Here is a 20,330-nt window from a genome sequence, read left to right on the forward strand (position 1 = left end):
TCAGAAGGAAATGGACAGCATGTAAGTTATATATGATTGTGACAGCAAAGGGGCTGAATACTTATCATCATGTGATATTTCAGTTTAATAAATTAGAGAAAATATCTACATTTCTGTTTTAGGGGAACAGATTGTACATTAAAGAGTAAAAAAAATATACTTTTTTGATCCTACTTATTGGCTGCAATGAAGAGAGAAAAAATTAAAGGGGTTCAAATAATTCACTAGTGACTGCTACATAACCACCTATCACTAGTGACTGCTACATAATCCCCTATCACTAATAACTGCTACATAACCTCCTATCACTAATGACTGCCACATAACCCCTATCACTAATGACTGCTACATAACCCCCCATAACTAGTGACTGCTACATAACCACCTATCACTAGTGACTGCTACATAATCCCCTATCACTAGTGACTGCTACATAACCCCCTATCACTAATGACTGCTACATAACCCCCTATCACTAGTGACTGCTACATAACCCCCCATAACTAGTGACTGCTACATAACTGCCTATCACTAATAACTGCTACATAACCCCCTATCACTAGTGACTGCTACATAACACCCCATAACTAGTGACTGCTACATAACCCCCTATCACTAATGACTGCTACATAACCTCCTATCACTAGTGACTGCTACATAACAGCCTATCACTAATGACTGCTGCATAACCGCCTATCACTAATAACTGCTACATAATCCCCTATCACTAGTGACTGCTACATAACCCCCTATCACTAATAACTGCTACATAATCCCCTATCACTAGTGACTGCTACATAACCCCCTATCACTAGTGACTGCTACATAACCTCCTATCACTAGTGACTACTACATAACCCACTATCACTAGTGACTGCTACATAACCGCCTATCACTAGTGACTGCTACATAACAGCCTATCACTAGTGACTGCTACATAACCGCCTATCACTAGTGACTGCTACATAACCCCCTATCACTAGTGACTGCTACATAACTCCCTATCACTAATGACTACTGCATAACTCCCTATCACTAATGACTGCTACATAACCGCCTATCACTAATGACTGCTACATAACCGCCTATCACTAGTGACTGCTACATAACCTCCTATCACTAGTGACTGCTACATAACCCCCTATCACTAATGACTGCTACATAACCTCCTATCACTAATGACTGCCACATAACCCCTATCACTAATGACTGCTACATAACCCCCCATAACTAGTGACTGCTACATAACCACCTATCACTAGTGACTGCTACATAATCCCCTATCACTAGTGACTGCTACATAACCCCCTATCACTAATGACTGCTACATAACCCCCTATCACTAGTGACTGCTACATAACCCCCCATAACTAGTGACTGCTACATAACTGCCTATCACTAATAACTGCTACATAACCCCCTATCACTAGTGACTGCTACATAACACCCCATAACTAGTGACTGCTACATAACCCCCTATCACTAATGACTGCTACATAACCTCCTATCACTAGTGACTGCTACATAACAGCCTATCACTAATGACTGCTGCATAACCGCCTATCACTAATAACTGCTACATAATCCCCTATCACTAGTGACTGCTACATAACCCCCTATCACTAATAACTGCTACATAATCCCCTATCACTAGTGACTGCTACATAACCCCCTATCACTAGTGACTGCTACATAACCTCCTATCACTAGTGACTACTACATAACCCACTATCACTAGTGACTGCTACATAACCGCCTATCACTAGTGACTGCTACATAACAGCCTATCACTAGTGACTGCTACATAACCGCCTATCACTAGTGACTGCTACATAACCCCCTATCACTAGTGACTGCTACATAACTCCCTATCACTAATGACTACTGCATAACTCCCTATCACTAATGACTGCTACATAACCGCCTATCACTAATGACTGCTACATAACCGCCTATCACTAGTGACTGCTACATAACCTCCTATCACTAGTGACTGCTACATAACCCCCTATCACTAATGACTGCTACATAACCCCCTATCACTAGTGACTGCTACATAACCCCCTATCACTGGTGACTGCTACATAACCCCCTATCACTAATGACTGCTGCATAACCCCCTATCACTAGTGACTGCTATATAACCCCCTATCACTAATGACTGCTACATAACCCCCTATCACTAGTGACTGCTACATAACCCCCTATCACTAATGACTGCTACATAACCCCCTATCACTAGTGACTGCTACATAACCTCCTATCACTAGTGACTGCTACATAACCCCCTATCACTAGGGACTGCTACATAACCTCCTATCACTAGTGACTGCTACATAACCCCCTATCACTAATGACTGCTACATAACCCCCTATCACTAGTGACTGCTACATAACTCCCTATCACTAGTGACTGCTACATAACCCCCTATCACTAGTGACTGCTACATAACTCCCTATCACTAGTGACTGCTACATAACCTCCTATCACTAGTGACTGCTACATAACCTCCTATCACTAATGACTGCTACATAACCTCCTATCACTAATGACTGCTACATAACCCCCTATCACTAGTGACTGCTACATAACCTCCTATCACTAGTGACTGCTACATAACCGCCTATCACTAATGACTGCTACATAACCTCCTATCACTAATGACTGCTACATAACCCCCTATCACTAGTGACTGCTACATAACCTCCTATCACTAGTGACATCTACATAACCCCCTATAACTAATAACTGCTACATAACCGTCTATCACTAGTGACTGCTACATAACCGCCTATCACTAGTGACTGCTACATAACCGCCTATCACTAATGACTACTACATTACCCCCTATCACTAATAAGTGCTACATAACCCCCTATCACTAATGACTACTACATTACCCCCTATCACTAATAAGTGCTACATAACCCCCTATCACTAATGACTACTACATTACCCCCTATCACTAATAACTGCTGCATAACCCCCTATCACTAGTGACTGCTACATAACCGCCTATCACTAATGACTGCTACATAACCCCCTATCACTAATGACTGCTACATAACCCACTATCACTAATGACTACTGCATAACCCACTATCACTAGTGACTGCTACATAACCCCCCATAACTAGTGACTGCTACATAACCGCCTATCACTAGTGACTGCTACATAACCCCCTATCACTAATGACTGCTACATAACCCCCTATCACTAGTGACTGCTATATAACCCCCTATCACTAATGACTGCTACCTAACCCCCTATCACTAGTGACTGCTACATAACCCCCTATCACTAGTGACTGCTACATAACCGCCTATCACTAATAACTGCTACATAACCGTCTATCACTAGTGACTGCTACATAACCTCCTATCACTAGTGACTGCTACATAACCCCCCATAACTAGTGACTGCTACATAACCGCCTATCACTAGTGACTGCTACATAACCTCATATCACTAGTGACTGCTACATAACCCCATATCACTAATGACTGCTACATAACCCCCTATCACTAGTGACTGCTACATAACCCCCTATCACTAATGACTGCTACATAACCGCCTATCACTAGTGACTGCTACATAACCCCCTATCACTAGTGACTGCTACATAACCGCCTATCACTAATAACTGCTACATAACCGTCTATCACTAGTGACTGCTACATAACCGCCTATCACTAGTGACTGCTACATAACCCACTATCACTAATAAGTGCTACATAACCTCCTATCACTAGTGACTGCTACATAACCCCCTATCACTAGTGACTGCTACATAACCGCCTATCACTAATGACTGCTACATAACCCCCTATCACTAATGACTGCTACATAACCCACTATCACTAATGACTACTGCATAACCCACTATCACTAGTGACTGCTACATAACCCCCCATAACTAGTGACTGCTACATAACCGCCTATCACTAGTGACTGCTACATAACCCCCTATCACTAATGACTGCTACATAACCCCCTATCACTAGTGACTGCTATATAACCCCCTATCACTAATGACTGCTACCTAACCCCCTATCACTAGTGACTGCTACATAACCCCCTATCACTAGTGACTGCTACATAACCGCCTATCACTAATAACTGCTACATAACCGTCTATCACTAGTGACTGCTACATAACCTCCTATCACTAGTGACTGCTACATAACCCCCCATAACTAGTGACTGCTACATAACCCCCTATCACTAATGACTGCTACATAACCCCCTATCACTAGTGACTGCTATATAACCCCCTATCACTAATGACTGCTACCTAACCCCCTATCACTAGTGACTGCTACATAACCCCCTATCACTAGTGACTGCTACATAACCGCCTATCACTAATAACTGCTACATAACCTCCTATCACTAGTGACTGCTACATAACCTCCTATCACTAGTGACTGCTACATAACCCCCCATAACTAGTGACTGCTACATAACCGCCTATCACTAGTGACATCTACATAACCTCCTATCACTAATAACTGCTACATAACCCCCTATCACTAGTGACTGCTACATAACCCGCTATCACTAATGACTGCTACATAACCCCCTATCACTAGTGACTGCTACATAACCCCCTATCACTAGTGACTGCTACATAACCTCCTATCACTAGTGACATCTACATAACCCCCTATAACTAATAACTGCTACATATCCGTCTATCACTAGTGACTGCTACATAACCTCCTATCACTAATGACTACTACATAACCCCCTATCACTAGTGACTGCTACATAACCCCCTATCACTAATGACTACTACATAACCCCCTATCACTAGTGACTGCTACATAACCTCCTATCACTAATGACTGCTACATAACCCCCTATCCCTAATGACTGCTACATAACCGCCTATCACTAGTGACTGCTACATAACCTCCTATCCCTAATGACTGCTACATAACCGCCTATCACTAGTGACTGCTACATAACCTCCTATCACTAATGACTACTACATTACCCCCTATCACTAATAAGTGCTACATAACCCCCTATCACTAATGACTACTACATTACCCCCTATCACTAATAAGTGCTACATAACCTCCTATCACTAATGACTGCTACATAACCCCCTATCACTAGTGACTGCTACATAACCTCCTATCACTAATGACTGCTACATAACCGCCTATCACTAGTGACTGCTACATAACCTCCTATCACTAATGACTGCTACATAACCGCCTATCACTAGTGACTGCTACATAACCTCCTATCACTAATGACTGCTACATAACCCCCTATCACTAGTGACTGCTACATAACCCCCTATAACTAATGACTGCTACATAGCCGCCTATCACTAGTGACTGCTACATAACTCCCTATCACTAGTGACTGCTACATAACCCCTTATCACTAATGACATCTACATAACCCCCTATAACTAATAACTGCTACATAACCGCCTATCACTAGTGACTGCTACATAACAGCCTATCTCTAGTGACTGCTACATAACCCCCTATCACTAGTGACGGCTACATAACCCCCTATCACTTGCAACTGCTACATAACCCCCTATCACTAGCAACTGCTGCACAACCCCCTATCACTATTGACTGCTACATAACCGCCTATAACTAGTGACTGCTACATAACCACCTATCACTAATGACTGCTACATAACCCCCCATAACTAGTGACTGCTACATAACCCCCTATCACTAATGACTGCTACATAATCCCCTATCACTAATGACTGCTACATAACCCCCCATAACTAGTGACTGCTACATAACCGCCTATCACTAATGACTGCTACATAACCGCCTATCACAAGTGACTGCTACATAACCACCTATCATTTATGACTGCTGCAAGATCCCACATCTCTTGTGACTGCTGTATAACCCCCTATCACTAGTGACTGCAACATAACCACCCTATCACTAATGACTGCTACATAACCCACCAATCACTAATGTCTGCGACATAACCCCCCATCACTAGTGACTGCTACATAACTCCCTATCACTAATGACTGCTACATAACCCCCCTTCACTAGTGACTGCTACATAACCGCCTATCACAAGTGACTGCTACATAACCACCTATCATTTATGACTGCTGCAAGATCCCACATCTCTTGTGACTGCTGTATAACCCCCTATCACTAGTGACTGCTACATAACCGCCTATTACTAATGACTGCTACATAACCCCCTATCACTAATGACTGCTACATAACCCCCTATAACTAGTAACTGCTACATAATCTCCTACCACTAGTGACTGCTACATAACAGCCTATCACTAGTGAATGCTACATAACCCCCTATCACTAGTGACTGCTACATAACCCCCTATCACTAGTGACTGCTACATAACCGCCTATCACTAATGACTGCTACATAACCGCCTATCACTAGTGACTGCTACATAACCCCCTATCACTAATGACTGCTACATAACCCCCCATCACTAGTGACTGCTACATAACTCCCTATCACTAGTGACTACTACATAACCCCCTATCACTAATAACTGCTACATAACCCCCTATCACTAGTGACTGCTACATAACCTCCTATCACTAGTGACATCTACATAACCCCCTATAACTAATAACTGCTACATAACCGTCTATCACTAGTGACTGCTACATAACCGCCTGTCACTAATGACTACTACATTAAACCCTATCACTAATAAGTGCTACATAACCCCCTATCACTAATGACTACTACATTACCCCCTATCACTAATAAGTGCTACATAACCTCCTATCACTAATGACTGCTACATAACCCCCTATAACTAATAACTGCTACACAACCTCCTATCACTAGTGACTGCTACATAACCTCATATCACTAGTGACTGCTACATAACCCCATATCACTAGTGACTGCTACATAACCCCCTATAACTAATAACTGCTACATAACCGCCTATCACTAGTGACTGCTACATAACCTCCTATCACTAGTGACTGCTACATAACCCCCTATCACTAGTGACTGCTACATAACCCACTATCACTAGTGACTGCTACATAACCCCCTATCACTTGTGACTGCTACATAACCCCCTATCACTAGCAACTGCTGCACAACCGCCTATCACTATTGACTGCTACATAACCGCCTATAACTAGTGACTGCTACATAACCACCTATCACTAATGACTGCTACATAACCCCCCATAACTAGTGACTGCTACATAACCCCCTATCACTAGTGACTGCTACATAACCCCCTATCACTTGTGACTGCTACATAACCCCCTATCACTAGCAACTGCTGCACAACCCCCTATCACTAGTGACTGCTACATAACCCCCTATCACTAGCAACTGCTGCACAACCGCCTATCACTATTGACTGCTACATAACCGCCTATAACTAGTGACTGCTACATAACCACCTATCACTAATGACTGCTACATAACCCCCCATAACTAGTGACTGCTGCATAACCTCCTATCACTAATGACTGCTACATAACCGCCTATCACTAGTGACTGCTACATAACCCCCTGTCACTAATGACTGCTACATAACCTCATATCACTAATGACTGCTACATAACCCCATATCACTAATGACTGCTACATAACCGCCTATCACTATTGACTGCTGCATAACCCCCTATCATTAGTGACTGCTACATAACCGCCTATCACTAATGACTGCTACATAACCCCCTATCACTAATGACTGCTACATAACCCACTATCACTAATGACTACTGCATAACCCACTATCACTAGTGACTGCTACATAACCGCCTATCACTAGTGACTGCTACATAACCCCCTATCACTAATGACTGCTACATAACCCCCTATCACTAGTGACTGCTACATAACCGCCTATCACTAGTGACTGCTACATAACTCCCTATCACTAGTGACTGCTACATAACTCCCTATCACTAATGACTACTACATTACCCCTATCACTAATAAGTGCTACATAACCTCCTATCACTAATGACTGCTACATAACCCCCTATCACTAATGACTGCTACATAACCTCCTATCACTAGTGACATCTACATAACCTCCTATCACTAATAACTGCTACATAACCCCCTATCACTAGTGACTGCTACATAACCCCCTATCACTAATGACTGCTACATAACCCGCTATCACTAATGACTGCTACATAACCCCCTATCACTAGTGACTGCTACATAACCCCCTATCACTAGTGACTGCTACATAACCCCCTATCACTAGTGACATCTACATAACCCCCTATAACTAATAACTGCTACATAACCGTCTATCACTAGTGACTGCTACATAACTCCCTATAACTAGTGACTGCTACATTACCCCCTATCACTAATGACTACTACATTACCCCCTATCACTAATAAGTGCTACATAATCCCCTATCACTAATGACTGCTACATAACCCCCTATCACTAATGACTGCTACATAACCCCCTATCACTAATGACTGCTACATAACCTCCTATCACTAATGACTGCTACATAACCCCCTATAACTAATGACTGCTACATAACAGCCTATCTCTAGTGACTGCTACATAACCCCATATCACTAGTGACTGCTACATAACCCCCTATCACTAGCAACTGCTGCACAACCGCCTATCACTATTGACTGCTACATAACCGCCTATAACTAGTGACTGCTACATAACCACCTATCACTAATGACTGCTACATAACCCCCCATAACTAGTGACTGCTACATAACCCCCTATCACTAATGACTGCTACATAATCCCCTATCACTAATGACTGCTACATAACCCCCCATAACTAGTGACTGCTACATAACCGCCTATCACTAATGACTGCTACATTACCGCCTATCACAAGTGACTGCTACATAACCACCTATCATTTATGACTGCTGCAAGATCCCACATCTCTTGTGACTGCTGTATAACCTCCTATCACTAGTAACTGCTACATAACCGTCTATCACTAAAAACTGCTGCATAACCCCCTATCACTAGTGACTGCTACATAATCCCCTATCACTAGTGACTGCTACATAACCCCTATCACTAATGACTGCTACATAACCCCCTATCACTAGTGACTGCTATATAACCCCTATCACTAGTGACTGCTATATAACCCCTATCACTAGTGACTGCTATGTTACCCCCTATCAGTAATGACTGCTAAAAAAAAACCCTATCACTAATGACTGCTACATAACCCCCTATCACTAATGACCGCTACATAACCCCCTATAACTAGTAACTGCTACATAACCCCTATCACTAATGACTGCTACATAACCCCCTATCACTAGTGACTGCTATATAACCCCTATCACTAGTGACTGCTATATAACCCCTATCACTAGTGACTGCTATGTAACCCCCTATCATTAGTGACTGCTACATAACCGCCTATCACTAGTGACTGCTAGATAACCGCCTATCACTAGTGACTGCTACATAACCCCCTATCACTAATGACTGCTACATAACCCCCCATCACTAGTGACTGCTACATAACCCTACATAACTAGTAACTGCTACATAATCTCCTATCACTAGTGACTGCTACATAACAGCCTATCACTAGTGACTGCTAAATAACCCCTATCACTAATGACTGCTACATAACCCCCTATCACTAGTGACTGCTATATAACCCCTATCACTAGTGACTGCTATATAACCCCTATCACTAGTGACTGCTATGTAACCCCCTATCATTAGTGACTGCTACATAACCGCCTATCACTAGTGACTGCTACATAACCGCCTATCACTACTGACTGCTACATAACCCCCTATCACTAATGACTGCTACATAACCCCCCATCACTAGTGACTGCTACATAACTCCCTATCACTAATGACTGCTACATAACCCCCCATCACTAGTGACTACTACATAACCCTCTATCACTAATAACTGCTACATAACCTCCTATCACTAGTGACTGCTACATAACCTCCTATCACTAGTGACTACTACATAACCCTCTATCACTAATAACTGCTACATAACCTCCTATCACTAGTGACTGCTACATAACCCCCTATCACTAATAAGTGCTACATAACCTCCTATCACTAATGACTGCTACATAACCCCCTATAACTAATAACTGCTACACAACCTCCTATCACTAGTGACATCTACATAACTGCCTATCACTAGTGACTTCTACATAATCCCTATCACTAATGACTGCTACATAACCTCCTATCACTAGTGACTGCTACATAACCCCCTATCACTAATGACTGCTACATAACCCCCTATCACTAATGACTGCTACATAACCTCCTATCACTAATGACTGCTACATAACCGCCTATCACTAGTGACTGCTACATAACTCCCTATCACTAGTGACTGCTACATAACCCCTTATCACTATTGACTGCTACATAACCCCCTATCACTAGCAACTGCTGCACAACCGCCTATCACTATTGACTGCTACATAACCGCCTATAACTAGTGACTGCTACATAACCACCTATCACTAATGACTGCTACATAACCCCCATAACTAGTGACTGCTACATAACCCCCTATCACTAATGACTGCTACATAATCCCCTATCACTAATGACTGCTACATAACCCCCCATAACTAGTGACTGCTACATAACCGCCTATCACTAGTGACTGCTACATAACCCCCTATCACTAATGACTGCTACATAACCACCTATCATTTATGACTGCTGCAAGATCCCACATCTCTTGTGACTGCTGTATAACCTCCTATCACTAGTGACTGCTACATAACCGTCTATCACTAAAAACTGCTGCATAACCCCCTATCACTAGTGACTGCTACATAATCCCCTATCACTAGTGACTGCTACATAACCCCTATCAATAATGACTGCTACATAACCCCCTATCACTAATGACTGCTACATAACCCCCTATCACTAGTGACTGCTATATAACCCCTATCACTAGTGACTGCTATATAACCCCTATCACTAGTGACTGCTATGTAACCCCCTATCAGTAATGACTGCTAAAAAAAAACCCTATCACTAATGACTGCTACATAACCCCCTATCACTAATGACTGCTACATAACCCCCTATAACTAGTAAATGCTACATAATCTCCTATCACTAGTGACTGCTACATAACAGCCTATCACTAGTGACTGCTACATAACCCCCTATCACTAGTGACTGCTACATAACCGCCTATCACTAGTGACTGCTACATAACCGCCTATCACTAGTGACTGCTACATAACCCCCTATCACTAATGACTGCTATATAACCCCCCATCACTAGTGACTGCTACATAACTCCCTATCACTAATGACTGCTACATAACCCCCCATCACTAGTGACTGCTACATAACCCCCTATCACTAGTGACTACTACATAACCCTCTATCACTAATAACTGCTACATAACCTCCTATCACTAGTGACTGCTACATAACCCCCTATAACTAGTGACTGCTACATAACCTCCTATCACTAGTGACTGCTACATAACCCCCTATCACTAATGACTGCTACATAACCTCCTATCACTAGTGACTGCTACATAACCCACTATCACTAGTTACTGCTACATAACAGCCTATCACTAGTGACTGCTACATAACCCCATATCACTAATGACTGCTACATAACCCCCTATCACTAATAACTGCTACATAACCTCCTATCTCTAGTGACTGCTACATAACCCACTATCACTAGTGACTGCTACATAACAGCCTATCACTAATAACTGCTACATAACCTCATATCACTAATGACTGCTACATAACCTCCTATCACTAATGACTACTACATAACCCCCTATCACTAATAACTGCTACATAACCTCCTATCACTAGTAACTGCTACATAACCCCCTATCACTAATAACTGCTACATAACAGCCTATCACTAGCGACTGCTACATAACCCCATATCACTAATGACTGCTACACAACCCCCCTATCATTAATGACTGCTACATAACCCCCTATCACTAATAACTGCTACATAACCTCCTATCACTAGTGACTACTACATAACCCCCTATCACTAGTGACTGCTACATAACCCCCTATCACTAATGTCTGCTACATAACCCCCCATCACTAGTGACTGCTACATAACTCCCTATCACTAATGACTGCTACATAACCCCCCTTCACTAGTGACGGCTACATAACCCCCTATCACTAGTGACTGCTACATAACCTCCTATCACTAGTGACTGCTACATAACTGCCTATCACTAGTGACTTCTACATAATCCCTATCACTAATGACTGCTATATAACCCCCTATCACTAGTGACTACTTCATAACCGCCTATCACTAGTGACTGCTATATAACCCCCTATCACTAATAACTGCTACATAACCTCCTATCACTAGTAACTGCTACATAATCTCCTATCACTAGTGACTGCTACATAACAGCCTATCACTTGTGACTGCTACATAACCCCCTATCACTAATGACTGCTACATAAACCCCCATCACTAGTGACTGCTACATAACTCCCTATCACTAATGACTGCTACATAACCCCCCTTCACTAGTGACTGCTACATAACCCCCTATCACTAGTGACTACTACATAACCCTCTATCACTAATAACTGCTACATAACCTCCTATCACTAGTGACTGCTACATAACCTCCTATCACTAGTGACTACTACATAACCCTCTATCACTAATAACTGCTACATAACCTCCTATCACTAGTGACTGCTACATAACCTCCTATCACTAGTGACTGCTACATAACTGCCTGTCACTAGTGACTGCTACATAACTGCCTATCACTAGTGACTTCTACATAATCCCTATCACTAATGACTGCTACATAACCTCCTATCACTAGTGACTGCTACATAACCCCCTATCACTAGTGACTGCTACATAACCCCCTATCACTAGTGACTGCTACATAACCTCCTATCACTAGTGACTACTACATAACCCTCTATCACTAATAACTGCTACATAACCTCCTATCACTAGTGACTGCTACATAACCCCCTATCACTAATAAGTGCTACATAACCTCCTATCACTAATGACTGCTACATAACCCCCTATAACTAATAACTGCTACACAACCTCCTATCACTAGTGACATCTACATAACTGCCTATCACTAGTGACTTCTACATAATCCCTATCACTAATGACTGCTACATAACCCCCTATCACTAATGACTGCTACATAACCTCCTATCACTAATGACTGCTACATAACCGCCTATCACTAGTGACTGCTACATAACTCCCTATCACTAGTGACTGCTACATAACCCCTTATCACTATTGACTGCTACATAACCCCCTATCACTAGCAACTGCTGCACAACCGCCTATCACTATTGACTGCTACATAACCGCCTATAACTAGTGACTGCTACATAACCACCTATCTCTAATGACTGCTACATAACCCCCATAACTAGTGACTGCTACATAACCCCCTATCACTAATGACTGCTACATAATCCCCTATCACTAATGACTGCTACATAACCCCCCATAACTAGTGACTGCTACATAACCGCCTATCACTAGTGACTGCTACATAACCCCCTATCACTGACTGCTACATAACCGCCTATCACAAGTGACTGCTACATAACCACCTATCATTTATGACTGCTGCAAGATCCCACATCTCTTGTGACTGCTGTATAACCTCCTATCACTAGTGACTGCTACATAACCGTCTATCATTAAAAACTGCTGCATAACCCCCTATCACTAGTGACTGCTACATAATCCCCTATCACTAGTGACTGCTACATAACCCCCTATCACTAGTGACTGCTATATAACCCCTATCACTAGTGACTGCTATGTAACCCCCTATCAGTAATGACTGCTAAAAAAAAACCCTATCACTAATGACTGCTACATAACCCCCTATCACTAATGACTGCTACATAACCCCCTATAACTAGTAAATGCTACATAATCTCCTATCACTAGTGACTGCTACATAACAGCCTATCACTAGTGACTGCTACATAACCCCCTATCACTAGTGACTGCTACATAACCGCCTATCACTAGTGACTGCTACATAACCGCCTATCACTAGTGACTGCTACATAACCCCCTATCACTAATGACTGCTATATAACCCCCCATCACTAGTGACTGCTACATAACTCCCTATCACTAATGACTGCTACATAACCCCCCATCACTAGTGACTGCTACATAACCCCCTATCACTAGTGACTACTACATAACCCTCTATCACTAATAACTGCTACATAACCTCCTATCACTAGTGACTGCTACATAACCCCCTATAACTAGTGACTGCTACATAACCTCCTATCACTAGTGACTGCTACATAACCCTCTATCACTAATAACTGCTACATAACCTCCTATCACTAGTGACTGCTACATAACTTCCTGTCACTAGTGACTGCTACATAACTGCCTATCACTAGTGACTTCTACATAACCCCCTATCACTAATGACTGCTACATAACCTCCTATCACTAATGACTGCTACATAACCCCATATCACTAATGACTGCTACATAACCCCCTATCACTAATAACTGCTACATAACCTCCTATCTCTAGTGACTGCTACATAACCCACTATCACTAGTGACTGCTACATAACAGCCTATCACTAATAACTGCTACATAACCTCATATCACTAATGACTGCTACATAACCTCCTATCACTAATGACTACTACATAACCCCCTATCACTAATAACTGCTACATAACCTCCTATCACTAGTAACTGCTACATAACCCCCTATCACTAATAACTGCTACATAACAGCCTATCACTAGTGACTGCTACATAACCCCATATCACTAATGACTGCTACACAACCCCCCTATCATTAATGACTGCTACATAATAGCCTATCACTAGTGACTGCTATATAACCCCCTATCACTAATAACTGCTACATAACCTCCTATCACTAGTGACTGCTACATAACCCCCTATCACTAGTGACTGCTACATAACCCCCTATCACTAATGTCTGCTACATAACCCCCCATCACTAGTGACTGCTACATAACTCCCTATCACTAATGACTGCTACATAACCCCCCTTCACTAGTGACGGCTACATAACCCCCTATCACTAGTGACTGCTACATAACCTCCTATCACTAGTGACTGCTACATAACTGCCTATCACTAATGACTTCTACATAATCCCTATCACTAATGACTGCTATATAACCCCCTATCACTAGTGACTACTTCATAACCGCCTATCACTAGTGACTGCTATATAACCCCCTATCACTAATAACTGCTACATAACCTCCTATCACTAGTAACTGCTACATAATCTCCTATCACTAGTGACTGCTACATAACAGCCTATCACTTGTGACTGCTACATAACCCCCTATCACTAATGACTGCTACATAACCCCCCATCACTAGTGACTGCTACATAACTCCCTATCACTAATGACTGCTACATAACCCCCCTTCACTAGTGACTGCTACATAACCCCCTATCACTAGTGACTACTACATAACCCTCTATCACTAATAACTGCTACATAACCTCCTATCACTAGTGACTGCTACATAACCTCCTATCACTAGTGACTGCTACATAACTGCCTGTCACTAGTGACTGCTACATAACCTCCTATCACTAGTGACTGCTACATAACTGCCTATCACTAGTGACTTCTACATAATCCCTATCACTAATGACTGCTACATAACCTCCTATCACTAGTGACTGCTACATAACCCCCTATCACTAGTGACTGCTACATAACCCACTATCACTAGTGACTGCTACATAACAGCCTATCACTAATAACTGCTACATAACCGCCTATCACTAGTGACTGCTACATAACCGCATATCACTAATGACTGCTACATAACCTCCTATCACTAATGACTACTACATAACCCCCTATCACTAATAACTGCTACATAACCGCATATCACTAATAACTGCTACATAACCTCCTATCACTAGTGACTGCTACATAACAGCCTATCACTAATGACTGCTACATAATCCCCTATCACTAATGACTGCTACATAACTCCCTATCACTAATAACTTCTACATAACCGTCTATCAGTAGTGACTGCTACATAACCCCCTATCACTAGTGACTGCTACATAACCCCCTATCACTAGTGACTGCTACATAACCCCCTATCACTAATAACTGCTGCATAACCGCCTATCACTAATGACTGCTGCATAACCGCCTATCACTAATGACTGTTACATAACCCCCTATCATTAATGACTGCTACATAATAGCCTATCACTAGTGACTGCTACATAACCCCCTATCACTAATGACTGTTACATAACCCCCTATCATTAATGACTGCTACATAATAGCCTATCACTAATGACTGCTACATAACCCCCTATCACTAATGACTGTTACATAACCCCCTATCATTAATGACTGCTACATAATAGCCTATCACTAATGACTACTACATAACCCTCTATCACTAATAACTGCTACATAACCTCCTATCACTAATGACTGCTACATTACCCCCTATCACTAATGACTGCTACATAACTCCCTATCACTAATAACTGCTGCATAACCGCCTATCACTAGTGACTGCTACATAACCCCCTATCACTAATGACTGTTACATAACCCCATATCACTAATGACTACTACATAACCCCCTATCACTAATGACTGCTACATAACCCCCTATCACTAATGACTGCTACATAACCCCCTATCACTAATGACTGCTACATAACCCCCTATCACTAATGACTGCTACATAACTCCCTATCACTAATAACTGCTACATAACCCCCCATAACTAGTGACTGCTACATAACCACCTATCACTAGTGACTGCTACATAACTCCCTATCACTAATAACTGCTACATAACCCCCTATCACTAGTGACTGCTACATAACCCCCTATCACTAATGACTACTACATAACCCCCTATCACTAGTGACTGCTACATTACCCCCTATCACTAACGACTGCTACATAATCCCCTATCACTAATGACTGCTACATAACTCCCTATCACTAATGACTGCTACATTACCCCCTATCACTAATGACTGCTACATAATCCCCTATTACTAATGACTGCTACATAATCCCCTATCACTAGTGACTGCTACATAAACCCCTATCACTAGTGACTGCTACATAATCCCCTATTACTAATGACTGCTACATAATCCCCTATCACTAGTGACTGCTACATAAACCCCTATCAGTAATGACTGCTACATAATCCCCTATCACTAATGACTGCTACATAACCCCCTATCACTACTGACTGCTGCATAACCGCCTATCACTAGTGACTACTTCATAACCGCCTATCACTTGTGAGTGCTACATAACCGCCTATAACTAATAACTGCTACATAACTACCCAGCACTAGTGACTGCTACATAGCCACTTATCACTAATGACTGCTAAATAACCCCCCATCACTAATGAGTGCTACATAACCACCTATCACTAATGAGTGCTACATAACCCCCTTATCACACGTGACTGCTTATTAGACAGTAGAAGCCCCCACACTATTATTAAACAAGTCCCCATACAGATGTCTAGTAAAGACCTGTCATGATTATTTTCCAATAAGGCAGGAAATAATGTTTTGGTATACTAACTGGCACATGTACAGTGGGTACAGAAAGTATTCAGACCCCTTTACATTTTTCTCTTTTTGTTTCAAAGCAGCCAATTGGTAAGATCAAAAAAGCTTTTTTTTGCTCATTAATGTGCACTCTGCCCCAATCTTGACCAGAAAAAATGTAGAGATTTTTGATAATTTATTGAAGAAAATCTGAAATATCACATGGTATTCGGCCCCTGGTGATGAGTCTTTGGCCCCTTTACTCAGTGATGAGTAGAAACAGCTTTGGAGCTAGTGCACCCAGGAATCTTCTTGGGAAGATGGTACAAGTTTCTCACCCCTGGATTTGGGAATCCTCTGCCTCTTCCTTGCAGATCCTCTCCAGTTTCCTCAGGTTGGATGGTGAACGTTGGTGGAGGCCATTTTCAGGTCTCTCCAGAGATGCTTCATTTGGTTTACGTCTGGGCTCTGGCTGGGCCGGTCAGGAATGGTCACAGAGATGTTCTGAAGCCTCTGCTGTGGCATTTTAGCTGTGGGCTTAGGGTCATTGTCTTGTTGGAAGATTTGGCTCAGTCTGAGGTCCAAAGAATCTGGAAGAGGTTCTCATCCAGGATGTCTCTGTACTTGGCCGCTTTTCTCTTTCCTTCCACTACACCCAGTACCTGCTCCCATAGCCTGATGCTGCCTCCACTATGTGTCACTTCTGTGATTGTATTTAGCAGATGATGATGAGCGGCGCCTGGTTTTCTCCTCCACTTAGAATTAACACCAAAATGTTCAATCTTTGTCTCATCAGAACAGAGAACTTTTCTCATAGTCTTGGATCCTTCATATGTTTTGCACGCTGTATGTGGCTTTCATATGTCTTACTGAGGGGAGGCTTCCGACAACAGATTCTGCCTTAAAGCCCAGACTGCTGGAGGCTGCAGTGATAGGTGACTCCCTCCTGCATCTCTAGAGCTCAGCCACAGTGATCTAAGGGTTCTTTACCTCTCTCACCAAGGCTCTCACTATTGGTTATTTTGGCTTGAACTGCCAGGTCGAAGAAGTGTTGTGAGCATTCAAAACAACATCAGGATTATGGAGGCCACTGTGCTCTTAAGAAACTGAAGCGCTGCAGAAATTCTGTAACCTTGGCCAGATCTGTGTCTTGCCACAGTTCTGTCTCGGAGCTCCTTGGGCAGTTCCTTAGACCTCATGATTCTCATGTGCTGTGATTTGCACTGTGAGCTGTGAGGTCTTATATAAACAAGTGTTTGCCTTTCCTAATCAAGTACAATCAGTTTAATTAAACTCGGCTAATGAAGGAGTAGAACCATCTCAATGAGGATCAGAACAAAATGGACAGCATGTGAGTAAGATATGAGTGTCAAAGCAAAGGGTCTGGATACTTATGACCATGTGATATTTCCATTTTTCTTGTTTAATAAATTAGCATTAGCAAAAATATGTACGTGTCTGTTTTTTTCAAGATTCGGCAGAATGCACATGAATGTGCAAAAAAATTTTTTGATCTTGCCGATTGGCTGCAATAAACAAAGAGAGGAAAATTTAAAGGGGTCTGAATATTTTCTATACCCACTGTATCTGAAGTCTGGCTTTGTCCGCTTACTTTTTTTAAAAAATGCTTTTCTCCTGGTTATAAGTATCTTAGTTGTTTTTCCTTTTTGATGCACATGGATTTTCAGGAACTTAGGTCACAAACTGCTCCAAGTCAATTCCTGCGCTTGCGAAGGACCAGTGTGGATTTGTGCCAAAATTTGTTACTTCCTCATCTGAACTTGTGTGATATCTCTGGGAAAACTTACCCATGGCTAACTTTGTAGGGAGATTGCCTTTGACACAAAAAAGTGGCAAAACTGCACGTGGGCCCAAAAGGTTGCAAATGAAGAAAAATCCAATCCAACTAAAAGATACATTTTCCCCTATTTATATCTTAGAATCTTCTGACATTAAAAAAAGTCTTTTATTACCATTGTTGGACACTAGAGGGAGCATCATTGTTGTACTGTGTCAAGGCACCTACAGGTTGTGTCCTTTGTGCATAGACAAGGTACACAGAAGTTCCCTCTAGTGGCAAATGTGGGGGAAAAAAAAGTAGTTCCTGAAATCAAAATAGAAATCTAAAAATCAATAAGAAATCAGCAATATAAATTTAAACTAATAAAAATATTTTTTTTAAATGCCATATTTCTCCATAAAAAGTCTTATCATATTCTAAACCTGTTTAGAAATTCTTATAAATTATAAAAAAAAACATAATTATATAGTAATAACATATAATTTGCATGCTGAATAACATTAAAAATGTATAAAAACTAAATAGATTTTTCTCCTTCCTGATTCCGTCTTTTAGAAATAAATGGTGGATCATGGACCCATTTCCCCTATCTAGTGTATAGAACTTGTGGCACGTTCTTGTTAATGTTTTCTGGCTACAGCCAGGGGCCCAGGGCCTTAAATGAATATAAATATGTTCCTTTCCTGACTATACTAGATGCATTACTGATATTACAGTTACATAGTTGAAGTTTACTAAGGATGCCTTCTATGCATATCACATGCACACAGTGTAAAAGAAGCCACTATGGATATGAGGAGCTTCTTTTCTTCATTCATTTTCAGACACCTGATTTGCCGTTTACAAGCCCTTTGTTTCAGACTTTTCTCATGTGGATTGTACCTTGTCTGGGGTTATCCAGGTTTAACTGGAAAAGCCCTTTAAG

At 41.9% G+C, this 20,330-nt stretch overlaps 2 protein-coding genes across 12 annotated transcripts in view; one reads left to right on the top strand and one right to left on the bottom strand.

The window, feature by feature from the left end:
• Positions 1-20,330, top strand: part of LOC140128194 (surfeit locus protein 4-like) — a 319,398-nt gene that overhangs the window by 58,439 nt on the left and 240,629 nt on the right. The gene's annotated exons all lie outside the window — the stretch shown is intronic.
• Positions 1-20,330, bottom strand: part of CACNA1A (calcium voltage-gated channel subunit alpha1 A) — a 224,356-nt gene that overhangs the window by 9,019 nt on the left and 195,007 nt on the right. The gene's annotated exons all lie outside the window — the stretch shown is intronic.

This window comes from Engystomops pustulosus, chromosome 4, assembly GCF_040894005.1.
Source record: "Engystomops pustulosus chromosome 4, aEngPut4.maternal, whole genome shotgun sequence".
NCBI classification, from domain to species: Eukaryota; Metazoa; Chordata; class Amphibia; order Anura; family Leptodactylidae; genus Engystomops; species Engystomops pustulosus.